Genomic DNA, 13,264 nt, shown 5'->3' with positions numbered 1-13,264 from the left:
AGTGGACGACAAGTTAAAGATGAATCAACAGTGTGACACTGTTGCAAAAAAAAGCAAATGTGATTCTGGGATGCATTAACAGAAGTGTTGTGAGCAAGACACAGGAAGTCATTCTTCCGCTCTACTCTGCACTGATTAGACCTCAGTTGGGGTATTGTGTCCAGTTCTCGGTACCACATTTCAAGAAAGATGTGAAGAAATTGGAGAAGGTCCAGAGAAGAGGAACAAAAATGATTAAATGTCTAGAAAACATGAGCTATATGGGAAGACTGAAATAATTGGGCTTGTTTAGTTTAGAAAAGAGAAAACTGAGAGGGGACACGATGGTAGTTTCCAAATATCTAAAAGGATGTTACAAGGAGGAGGGAGAAAAATTGTTTTCCTTGGCCTCTGATGATAGGACAAAAAGCAATGGGCTTAAACTGCAGCTAGAGAGGTTTAGGGTAGATATTAGGAAAAAAATCCTAACTGTCAGGATGGTTAAACACTGGTGTAAATTGCCTAGGGCGGTTGTGGAATCTCCATCACTGGAGATATTTAAGAGCAGGTTAGACAGACACCTGTCAGGAATGATCTAGACAGTGCTTGGTCCTGCCATGAGGGTCCTGGACTCGATGACCTCTTAAGGTCCCTTCTAGTTCTATGATTCTATGATACTAAGACAGGGACTAAAATCAAAACATGAAACAACCTGCTTAGAAATGACATGGGGAACCATCACTCAAACGTTACATATGTAGGCCTGGGTGCTGTGTTATTAAGTGGCAAAGTACTGTGCTCCAGCATGGGGTTGTTTGTCTCTCACAAGGATGGTTGATGCACAACTTAATTCTGCCAAACATATTATTTCAGGCTCACATAAATCTACTCCCTTACCATGGTTTCCAGTTCTCTGCAATATTGCTTCCCACAGAGTTCACAGAGAGGAAAGTGTATCAAAACTTGTGACAAAATCGAGTGATTTGCCACATCTGCTGTCATCTGTCCTCACGGTGCCCATTGTGGATAGGTTTACCAGGTTTACAGTAGAGGACATGTTGTAAACTTCATGGTCTGCAGATAAAGTGACAACTAATTATCTTGTCTCGGATCCCATTCAACATCAACCAGTTTGATTTACGGAGCCTTCTCAACTGGTTTCATACCAGACATACTGCTGCAGAAGTTTGGTGGCATTTTACAAACAGTTCACTATGTCACTCTGGGCAGCCACAAACCATAACACAAATTGTTGAGAACTGCAACATCAGTCACTTTCTTGGAGGCCTTTGTGCCTTGAACGTTGTTGGTAAGAACTCTGTGGCTTGGCTTGACCAGATTGCAGATGCCAAATAAATTACCACAGCATCTGAGCACTTCACAAACTTTAATGACATTATCTTCACAATACTCATATGAAGTAGGATAATATTTTACAGATAAGGAACTGTTCGATAGGGAGCCTGTGACTGAGTCAAGAATAGAACCAAGCTCTTTTGATTTCTGACCTAGTGCATTAACCACCTTCTTCTGTACTACTTAGGATTATTTAGAGCAGTATCAGTCTATTTACTTTAACACATCAGATTGTGGGAGATTGTCTTAAAATATTCCAAATAAAATCTGAGCCAAAAACTTGAGCCAACCCAGATGCAGCTAATGAAGAAAGGTAATCTCTCTCTCTCTCTCTCTCTCTCTCTCCCATGCACACACCCACATGCATACGGAGTAAATGCTCTGAGGTGTACAAAACTGGCCTAAACAGAAAAAATATATCTCTGAATAGGTCCCCCCACTTCTGAACCAATAAAGCTCTACAGCTCAGATAACCTCACACAGAATCTTGGGCTGGAGCATAAAGATAATTGGTCTGGTTTCTAAAGCTTTAGGAACAGACGGATGGTGAGTCTGGACACTGAGGGCACATCTACACAGCAGGGGAAAAGTCAAATTAAGATAAGCAACTTCAGCTACATCAATTGCGTAACTGAAGTCAAAATAGCTTAATTTGGCTTTTGGCACTGTCTATATCAGTGGTGCACAACCTGTGTCTTCTGGGGAGTCGCAGAGCTTAGATCTGGCTGACTGGGGACTGGGCCCAGCTGTTAGCGGCCATGCAGCATGGTGCTTAGATCTGGCCGGTCAGGGGCTGGGTGTGTCACCCCGGTGCTTAGATCTGGCCAGCTGGTGACTAGGCCCGGCAATTGGCAGCCCCTACGGTGTGGCACCTAGATCTGGCCAGCTGGGAGTTAGGCCCGGCAGTTGGTGGCCCCCGTGGCGTGGGGGTTGCAGATCAAAAAAGGTTGCGCACCACTGGTCTACACCACAGGAAGTTGAAGGAAGAACACTTTTCTTTCAACTTCCCTTACTCCTTGTGAAATGAGAGTTACCATGAGTCAGAATAAGAAGTCCTCCAGCTTGACATTATTTCAAAATAATGGCTTGCTGTGTAGACTCACATATTGTTATTTCAAAATAACATCAGTTTTCTGAAATAACGCTGCTGTGTAGACATACCCTGAGGGATTAGTATCCAGATTCAGGAAAGCACTTAGACATTTGCTTAATTTCTGTTGACTTTAGTGAAGCTTAAGAACATGCTTAAACATCCTTTCTGAATACATCCCTGAATCAGGGCTTAGATTATTAATGTTTTCTTTGCATTACATTATTTATTAATATTCTCTACCACTGGGTGTAATAAGATAACAGCCATGCACAACAGCATTCATCCAATTACCTGGAGCAAGTAATTTTTTCTGACAGTTGAGCTTCTTTATATTGACATGTTTGGATTAGAATGAAAACATCATGTTTGGAAGTCGTAACTATTATCATTATGGTGACGAATGAGTAAGCAGATTTTGTGCATTGGTTGCTCAATTTTTGTGACAATTTTACAACCCTGTAATTGATACACAAAATGTGACTGTAGTTTATAATCATGATTCCTCTCTAGCCAACGCAGTAAAGGAAATTATCACCATAGGAACAGGATAACATTCTACTTGTCCAAACCAGGGTGCTGACAGCAAAGCAAGAAAAAGGGGGTTGTTTTCATGATTCACTATGTCTTTTCCATTCCTACTTCCAATAGGAGGAATGTGTCCTCAAAACAACCTCATTTTAATATGAGTTTTAAAATGGTTTAAATGACTAAGTAGGAAAAAGATCATTAGAGCAAAGTAAGACACAGAAACCAATGATGCACAAAGGAAGCTGAAATGAAAAATATCATTTACTTTTCAATATTCGGTGATACAGATTCCAAATAACACACCTTTGCTGCTGCTGTGTTTCCCAAGACATATGAAAACACTGTCCCACTGGCCTAGACATTTCAGTTACAATGGTGGCTTCCTAAGAACCTAGAACTATCTTGTGTAATGCTGCTATAGTGAACTGTATCCAAAATAATATAATTCTTTATTCCTTTAGTGTTCCCTCTAATTTTTCCCAGGCATGTGCAGAATTTTTTTATGTGTACCAATATGGAAGTGATGTGTGGTGGGGTGGGAGGTGAGGGGGTTGGAGTGTGGGAGGGGGCTAGGGCAGAGGGATGGAGTGTAGGGGCAAAGATCTCCACCTGGAGGTGAAGGCTCTGGGGTGGGGCCATGGATGTGGGGTTTGGGGTGCAGGCTGTCCCAGGGCTGTGACAGAGAGGGTTCACCCTGACCTATCTCTCCTTAGCAGTATCTGGGCTAGGAGTGAGGAGCACCTCTCTCCAGTCTCAGCAGCTCCGGGGCTGAGGGAAGAGCATCCCTCCTTGTCTCTCCCCACCATGGCAGCTCAAGGGCTGCGGCAGGTCCAGGACTGGGACTGTGGGAGAGGTGCCTCTCCCTGGCCATTGCAGTTCTGAGGCTGGTGGAGAGTGTATCTCCTTGCAGCAGAAGGTCTGGGGCTGAGCCTGGGCAGGGGAAGAAGTGCTTCTTCCCATCTTGGCAGGATTGAGGCTGAGGTCAGACCAGAGAGGTACCTGGCCCTGCTGCAGCAGGTCTGGGGGTTGTCACAGCCCTCAGCACCTGCACAGCCCTTGACAGGCTGCTGTCCACACAGCTTAGAGGGAATATAGGGATGGACTGCAGCAGTCACAAAGACATAGCAGATATTACAGTGTCCTGGACATAGGACTTTGTTCCTACAATGTGCTGAGTGCTTTCTGCAAGGTTCTGAACACCTATGACTTTTAGACACAATTTCAGGACTTGGCTCTTGGCTCTACTAGAAAGTGAATCTATTTTAATTATACTGGTGTACGTAAAGCAGTGTAGGTCTCCTAGGATGGAATTGTGGGGCACTTAAGTACATCTCAAGCTCCTCAGAAAACAAGAGTCAATCTGCATTTCTACATCAGAATGGTAACAAGAGGACTATTTCATTTATATGTTAATGGACCCAAAAGTGTAAGTCCAATGGGCAGGTGGCATTGGTAGAACATTTTGATGTTGCCTGATTATTTATACTAGTATTCCCAGTGTATCTTTTTGAACTTCTCAGTCCAGAGATGGTTTTGCCTAAACTTTGCCTTGTAGAACCAGCATTAACCATGGCATTCCACATTTTCACAGAGCTGAAAGATCCGTTTGTTCTGGTGAATATTTTAAAGTACTCAAAGAATGTAAAACATTTTTTTAAATAACCTTTATGACTACGTCTACACTACATGGTTTTTGCGCAAATACCCGGGGAGCGTCCACACCTCAAATGAGCTCTTGCACAATTAAATGGGCAGTTAAACGGCAGAACAGAGGGCTTTTGCCGCCATAGGTAAACCTCCTTTTCTGAGGCATAACTGCTTTTAGCACTACAGCTATTGTGCAAAAAGGCCAGTGTGGACGCAAGAAGCCCCTATGGAACCTCTTATTGTGCAAGAAACCCTTATAAAAAAGAGCACAGGTACTCTGATGGCCATTTTGTGAATTGTAATCAGTGCTTTCTTGTGCTAGAGCATCCAGCAATATGGACACTCTCTTGTGCAAATGTACATAGCTTTTGCGATGTGCTTTGAGGTGTGGTCGTGCTCTTGCGCAATAAGTTTTTGTGCAAAATCTCTAGCGCAAAAGGCTTCTTGTGCAAGAAGCCTGTAGTGTAGACTTATCCTCTGAGGATAGAGGACAGCAAGAAGGGAAGTAACACCAGAATTGCGAGAGGAAGTCAGCATGCCAGCAGATCACACAGATGCCAAAACTGCGTCTTATGGAGCTAGATGATGCAAAGATTATTTTCCCAGAGACTGAACTTGAGTCTTTTTGGTGAAAGGCTAACTAATCAAACCTCAAAGCCCTAGCAAACTGGTTTCAAAAGAAGCAAATATGACCTTATGCTAAAGATATATGAACATTCTGAGGTTAATGGGCTTCACAGAGGTATTATCAGACAAGTGCAATTGTGCTTTGGCTCTACTACTCACTACTATACAAATGGAAAAATCACGGGTGAAACTTAGAGAACAGTTGTTCCAGACTGATGCTTTGCTCATTGCTCAGTCAATGATGGCTTAAACAACTGGACACAGAACTATTCTAGTCTGGAAGTCTGAAGTCTGGCAAAGAAGTTTCAAAGGGGCAACAACTATACAAAGGAAGAGTCTATGGATGGCTAGTGGGTCTTGAACAAAGTAAAAGAGGAACAAGAAATTGATGCAGCAACTGTACAACCTGCAAAATGAGGAGCCAGGGAGGAGACATTTCATCTTGGAATTTGCCCTTTGTTTGGACACAGCTTGGATAGAGACACACAGAGCAAAATTAGAAAAGGAAGAAGAAAGTGAATAAGAACCAAGTCTCTCAGAAAGGCATTTGAACAATAATGAGCTCAGAGTTATGAGGTCCTTGACTTGTGCCCCCACTTTAAGAAATAATGGGTTCCCTAGAAGGAGAATAAAGGCATTTTAAGCTATTAAAGGCAGAGATTTCTTTTTCAGTTCTCTAATGACAGCAAATATGTGTCTGGCAGATAGCTCCCAGTGTAACCCTGAAACCAGAGATACAAAAGTCAGCCTGACCCATCTTCTGGAAGTGCTGTAATGGGAATGATAGTGAAGCAGTCAGGAGAGATAAAAGGGAAATTATGGCAGAGAGGAAAGCAGTGTAAGTAAAAAGGAAACCAGGTGGTGAATAACCCAAATCTTAACCCTAAAGCCTCCTGTCAGGGAGGCCTACAAGTCTCTTCCTTCATTGCCTGTGAGTATCTGAGCACAAGCAGGGCAGCAGATCTCACACTGAATATAGCCCTGCCTGACATTGGTAGCAGAGCAGGGCAGGGGCTTGCATGGCATCCATGTGTTTGGCACCCCCCACCCTGGTTACCAGGAGAGAGCAACTTTTCCCTTGACACAGGAGTGAGCGAGTGGGTGGGAAGGAGGAAGGATGGGGTCCAAACATGGCAGCAGGGCAGGGGCTCGAGCCATGCTTCATTGGAGATGAGCAAACATGTTTACCGTTGAGGCATCAGCTAATTGCTTCCTCTGCTTCATCCAGGTTGCCATGGGAGATACCAGTCTTGTCCAAATCACACGAGTGATAGGGAGTGGATGCTGACTGAATGTGTCTAGAAACATGGACCTTATGCTGCAATGCTTTGCTGCAATGTCACCAGAACACATATTGCTGGCTTGGCATGGGAAGATATCCTATTGTGGAGGATGGAATAAGGCAGCCTCCCCAGAATCCTTGTGAGAAGGATGAAAGAGTTCCTGTCTGAGAGCTTTATGGAGCTGCGCAAGGAGAATTCCTGATCCATCTCCAGACACATTAACAAGCAGCTTCAGGGGCCCCAACTCCCCCTGCAGGCACAATAGCCATCACAGAGCATGCTGCTGTATAGCAGCTGCCAGAGCTAGAACCGGGGTGATGGTGAGATTGCCCCAGTAGGGTCAGCCTCACTGTGGTCCTCGCTCCAGCTGCAGCACCAGCCGCCCCACTCACTATGCTGCTTCATGGGGAAGTGGGCAAGAAGGGAATTACCTTATGGGGAACCCCAGCGGGTGGGGCTAATCAAAAGCAGGAGGCATGGCCTGGCAATGTGCCGAGGCCCGGCATGCAGTGGTTCATGGCCCACTGCTGGTCTGTGGACTGGTGGTTAGGAACCACTGGCTTAGGTTGTCCCGCTCACCATTATTGTTCCTCCTCCAACTTCACACTGCCCTTCACACAGCTGCCAAAGGCTGCCTGAGTGTCCTGGGGGCGGGGGGAGGGGAGGGGAACCATGGACTGGTTAGGGAAGCTGGTCGAGTCCCTTCCTCCACTCAGGATCACATGCAACTGCTTGAAGTAGCGGCATGTTTGTGGTGATGTTCCAAACCATCTATTTGCCTCCTTTGTCTTTTGATAGGACTGCCTCAGCTCCTTTTTTTTCACACGGCACTGCTGAGTGTCCCTGGCATATCGTTTCTCCTCCATACCCCTAATGCTCTTGGCATAGATATCTGCATTTCTTTTTGCTGGTTTGTAGTTTTGCAAGAACAGATTCCTTTCCCCACACACAGAAATGAGGTCCAGGACCTCCTGCACACTCTCCACTGGTGTTCATCTGTGACCCTGGGAGCTCACAGAACTGGAATGCATGGAACTCATGCCCAGGTGTGCTGCTCAGGGATGCTGCCTGCTCTGAAGTCTGCTTGCAATGCTGGCCATACAGGAAATGACAGATTTTCGTAGGGCTTTTCCTGCTCATCTGGAGAGCAGTTGAAAGTTGTGGCCAAACCAGGCATCCTGGGACACCCCCCAGAGGCCAAGAATGTCGACTTTCACAGCAGTGCATCTGCGTGACCCGAAAGTTGACCATGTAATATCAAATTCAGCAGTTACTCTTCGTGAAAGTGGGAGTACAGAAATTTGACTTTAATGGCCCTGGAAGTCGATGGGACAGGCTTGTAGTGTGGACTCATTGTTTACAAAATTGACCTAATGTGGGTCATGGAACCCTGGTTGTAAACGGCTGTTTTATTGGACCAGTTTCTGTTGGTGCAATAAAAGATATTATCTCAGCCACATTGTTTCTCTAATATTCTGGGACCAACAGGGCTACAGCACTGCAAAAAGGAATTAAAACCAATCACAAAACAATGCCTATTGTCACATATATTCTACCTTAGTCGGGCACCTTTTTTTGTGAATGACATATGAAGGCAAACATCTGCAGAAATAAGATCTCAAATTCTTGATTTCCATGTAAGAGCAAGGGTATTTTTCTAAGCTTCTCTGAGAAGATATAAATAGCCTGCCCAATTTTAATCTTTTTTGTAACTGTACTTATTCTTTTAATCCTGCATTTGAATTTTCTGAATTATGAATAGGCCTTGTTCAAACTGAGAACATTCAACTTGATTCTGCTGGAGACTAGGAATGTCTTTGCAACTGAAAAAGCAGCTCGTTAATGTAGAAGTATTAATTTAGATGTTAATATAGAAGTGTTCTTCCCAGCAGGAGGGGAAGAGATTACAAAGATATGCACAGCCAATGAGTTTTAATAAACCTAACTTCGTTAAAGAGAAAATGCCATTAACCAGTCCAGAAGTATTCTATGCTATGGGACATTCACTAAAGCTGTGTCTAGACTGCAGGGTTTTTTCAAAAAAAGTAACCTTTTTTCGAAAAAACTTCACTTGCATCTAGACTACAGCCGCGTTCTTTCGAAATTAAATCGAAAGAACGCGGCTTTTCTTTCGATGGCGGTACTCCTCATTTCACAAGGAAGAATGCCTTTTTTCGAAAGTGCTCTTTTGAAAAAAGGCATTCTTGAATGCAAACGGCTTTTTCGAAAGAGAGAATCCAGACTGCCTGGGTGCTCTCTTTCGAAAAAGTGGCTCACTTTTTCGTAAGAAGAGGTTTCAGTCTAGATGCTCTCTTTCGAAAGAGGCTTTTTCAAAAGATTCTTTCGAAAGAGGCTTGTAGTCTAGAAGTACCCTAAATGTAGTGGAACCATGTATCCTCATGCCCTCTAGAAAAAATGAAAAGGACTTTTCTCTATAAACTGCTTCAGAGACAGGATATGAAGAGGCACCTTTTCCAAGAGAAATGTCTCTGTGTTAGGACAGAAGATGCTTGCTGTTTTGGTGTAAGAAAAGCAATGTGCACTGAAATGTGCTAAGTTCATGGAATAGCTCTGCTAGACCTATTAAGTTTTTTATAAGTTGCAGGCACTTTATTTCAAGCAAATTTTTTTTACTGTGAAGTAAATATGTGGTTAGTCTTAACTAATTTGAGGGGATTCTGATTGTTATACTTGCTGATATCTTCAAGAACATTGTCCCCTTACTCTGTGATGTTAAGCAGCTCTTTATATGGGACAACCTGCAAACTGTTATGAACTAATGAAGGCTAAAAATTGTTATTCATCAGCACTGCCAAAAAGAACCCTCCATGGACCCAGAAAAGGTGACATTCCCTAAAAACATGCATAGCTGTGGCTTCATGCGGCAAGCCAACCAGGGATTTGCTAAATGAGCTGTTTTGTATTAACAGCTTGAATTTAGATTATCTAGGTGGTATGAAGACTTTACATCAATATACGAGCCATACGGTTTTACTTACAAAAGGAAACATATACTGGACTTGCACTCAGCTATGTAATTCACTTAAAAGTAGCATTTTAGGAGAATTACTTTACATTTCAGAATAAATGTTAATTACATGCATAAGGAAATGCCACAAGGACTAATAACACTCTAACTGATATGAACCTTATTATAAGGAGATTTGAAGTAGAATTTATTTACTCCACGTGCTGCATTCAGTAGCTTGTCCTACTAATGGTGTTTGTCTTATCAAGAAAGATAACCTCATGGATTTGGAATGTTTTATTACCTACATGAATTTCATCTATTAGTGTCATGTTTCTGTTAGTTTTAGCTCTGCTAACATACTTAAGATCTTCCTGTAAAGAACAGAATGGGTAGTTTATCAATTACAATGCGTAGAAAGAAAAATTACCCCCCAAATGGCAGGCTGTTAACATCTTTATCGTTTGAAGAAAGCCTCCATTATAGATGATTTATATAAGGAGAATTGCCTCAGGAAGCAGAGAAACAGCTGAGGGATGCTTAGAAAAGGGGAATGGAGAATCAGTGGAGAAACTGATGAAAAAAATCTTTAAACATCAGAGCATGTATCCTTGCCAAAAACAGGGTAGGAGAAGAAAAATAAATAATCAGTGCTTTATATTATGTAATACTCTATAGTCTATATTTGAGTTGGCAGTGGGTCTATAGTTGTTATGTAACTGTTTATCTACACAACAGGTGGAATCTGACCATCAGCGTCACATACTACCCAACACAGATCCATGGCATCCACCCTTGGGTGAGAGAGATTGGTCTTGATGTCTATATCAGAGGTAGAGAACCTTTTTTGGGTTGGAGGCCGCTGACCCATAAAAAAAAATCAGTCGGGGGCTGCACACAAGTGGGGAAAAAAAATGGAGAAGGAGAAAGATACTCCACACATTCCCATCGCACACCAGAGCCTAAGGGAGTCCAGGCTAGTGGATTTTGTATGCTTCAGTCCTACAGGGAGGCAATGGGCGGCTGAAGCATCACTGGAAGCTCCCCAGTGCTGGTGGGGGTGGGGAGTCCTGAAGCTCTGAGCTTTCGGGGCCAGATCCAGGCAAGCCAGGGACCACATCCAGCCCCCGGGCCTTAGGTTCCCAACCCCTGGTCTATACAATCCTGAACTTTTCTGCTGAGCCTATGAAAAATAATCACATTTCCACTCAGAACCAGGCTGGGACCATCAACTCAGTAGACACAAGTCAGCAAAAGGAAAAGAGGATAGTTTTCATACCCAGGACTCAGAATTGAGTGGGTTTGTATCCCATGACCAGTCCTCTAAGTAATCCAATCCTCTATGCATAGTGTTCAGTGAATCTTATTATGGGGAGATTTTCATTAACATAAAATTCTTCTTCTAATTTCAGATGCCTTTTTGTATCCTGAGAGACATGAAGCTGAGAAACAAAAGCAAGCATCTAGATTTAATTTCCTAAGTCCCCCAAAATTTACTGGGTATCTCGATTTGCTCAGACATGTCTTTAGCTCCATCTTCACAGATCCAAGCTTTTCCAGGACCAGAGAATGTTCCACGTGGCAGTTGCAGTGCAGGTGGATTGTGTTAAGTGCCTATCATCCCTGAACAGAAAGGAGGGTGCAAGTAAAAAACAAGTCCATCTGTGAGTCAAATTATAGAGGAGATTAAGTGCCCCCGTGGACATTGTTATGTGGGTAAAGATACAAAGCTTTTCAGAGAGTGCTTTTCACCAAAACACTCTGCATGGGGGGCTTGGATTGCTTAGAGGACTGGTCATGAGATACAAACCCATTCAGCTCTAGGTCATGGGTATGAAAACTATTCTCTTTTTCTTTTTCTCATGTGGGTAGACTGAATTGATGGTCCCAGCCTGGTTCCAAATGGACGTGTGCTCAGATTACAATGGTTATTGTTTGGTAGGCTCAGCAGAAAAACTCAGGACCAGCCTACCCTTTTGCCCGAGGATGGATGCCATTATCTGTGTTGGGAAATGTGTGATGTTCATGCTCAGACTCTGCCTGTTGTGTAGATAAACAGAAAAACATCAGTCTCCTTGTCTGTCCGTTCATCTCCTTTCAGAGAACACTCCTTTCACTTCAAGCCCATTGTCAACTCAAATGCACAGTATTAAAGTAATGCATATGCAAGAGCTGTAGCTCATGTTACATTTGTGTATATCTTTGGTTTTATTCATTTTAAAAGAGGCAAATAAAATCCCAGGATGGTGCTTTGAAGACTCTTGTAAATACCCACGGGTATGTCTACACTACCCCGCTAGTTCGAACTAGCGGGGTAATGTAGGCATACCGCACTTGCAAATGAAGCTCGGGGTTCCACGAGGTGTACCGGTAGTTCGGAATAGGAATCCTAGTCCGAACTACCTAGTTCGAGCCCCGTGTAGCCGCGCTGCACGGGGTTCGAACCAGCGGGGTTTTAGAAATGGCGGCTCCCCGCTTATGCAAATGAAGCCCGGGAAATTCAAATCCCGGGCTTCATTTGCAAGTGCGGTATGCCTACATTACTCTCCTAGTTCGAACTAGGAGGGTAGTGTAGACATACCCCACCTGGCTTCATTAATATGCATATAGAATAAGTATGGAAGTGGTTCAGGACTGACTTCCACCTCAGGAAGATTACTAATCTCTGTCCCGAATCTGCACTATTCATCTGTCTTAACCTTTGGACTCTTGTCATCTCCCCAAATATGCAAATACAACCTGAGCTGGGTTATTCGTTTGCCATCTCTCCTCTATTGCTGTTCATCATTGCTCCTCACACCTCTTCTTCCTATGTGTAACCCTTCTGCCAAGTAGTGCCAGCAGCAGACAGGGATGGGTTCAATAACTAGGAGTTCTTCTACATCCATCCATCACTGAACTGGATCGAGCCCCCACCCAGTAACCTGGGAATTTCACACAACACCCCTGGGCACCTCTGGAAAGCAATGCTCCCCACTTGCAACTTAAAGTCTGAGTGTAGAAAAAAAACCTTTTAATAAAAGGGGAGAGAAGTTATGTGGCATTAATTGGAGAAACCACCAAAGACAGGGTTCATAACCAAAACCACGAGTAAACCTCCCAGCTCAAGTAGGTTGGGCAATGTCCTTTTCTCCTCCAGCTCTCAAGTGCAGCAATGTAAATGTCCCCTTTACATGCCCAACCCTTCTCTGAATCCCACTTATAGTTGCTGCCCGGGGTCAGGGCAGACTAGAGTTCAGAGGTGATCTGTAGAGTTCACCTCCCATCCTGAGTGTGGGAGGCATCTCACCCATTCTGCTGGTCACTTGCCATCTGCCTGTTTGCTGCTTTCTGGTGCTGCTCTGCTGGCCATTCATCACCCCTCTCTGCCACCGCTCGGTTAGCTGCTCCTCACACCTCTCCATCAGTCACCCCTCTCTGCTACCGCTCGGTTGGCTGCTCCTCACACCTCTCCATCAGTCACTCCTCTCTGCCGCCACTCTGCTGGCTGCTCCTCACGCCTCCCCATCGGTCACCCCTCTCTGTCACCGCTCAGTTGGCTGCTCCTCACACTTCTCCATCAGTCGCCCCTCTCTACCGCCACTCTGCTGGCTGCTCCTCACACCTCCCCATCGGTCACCCCTCTCTGCCACCGCTCGGTTGGCTGCTCCTCACGCCTCTCCATCAGTCACCTCTCTCACCACTGCTCTGCTGGCTGCTCCTCACGCCTCCCCATCGGTCACCCCTCTCTGCCGCCGCTCTGCTGGCTGCTCATTGTATCTTCGGGTGGCTTATGGTAGTTAT

The 13,264-nt window shown here is 44.3% G+C and overlaps 1 long non-coding RNA gene across 1 annotated transcript in view; it reads left to right on the top strand.

Annotated features, from left to right (window-relative positions):
- LOC142827374 (uncharacterized) overlaps positions 1-11,732 on the top strand; it is an 84,163-nt gene extending 72,431 nt beyond the window's left edge. The window contains exons 3-4 of the long non-coding RNA XR_012902087.1: positions 10,220-10,314; positions 10,894-11,732. This is a non-coding gene — a long non-coding RNA (uncharacterized LOC142827374). The remainder of the gene's footprint in view (positions 1-10,219; positions 10,315-10,893) is intronic.
- Positions 11,733-13,264: the final 1,532 nt, after the last annotated feature.

This window comes from Pelodiscus sinensis, chromosome 2 (genome assembly GCF_049634645.1).
Source record: "Pelodiscus sinensis isolate JC-2024 chromosome 2, ASM4963464v1, whole genome shotgun sequence".
Lineage (NCBI taxonomy): Eukaryota > Metazoa > Chordata > Testudines > Trionychidae > Pelodiscus > Pelodiscus sinensis.
Note: the sequence above shows the minus strand (reverse complement) of the source record. Positions and strands in the feature narration are given on the sequence as shown.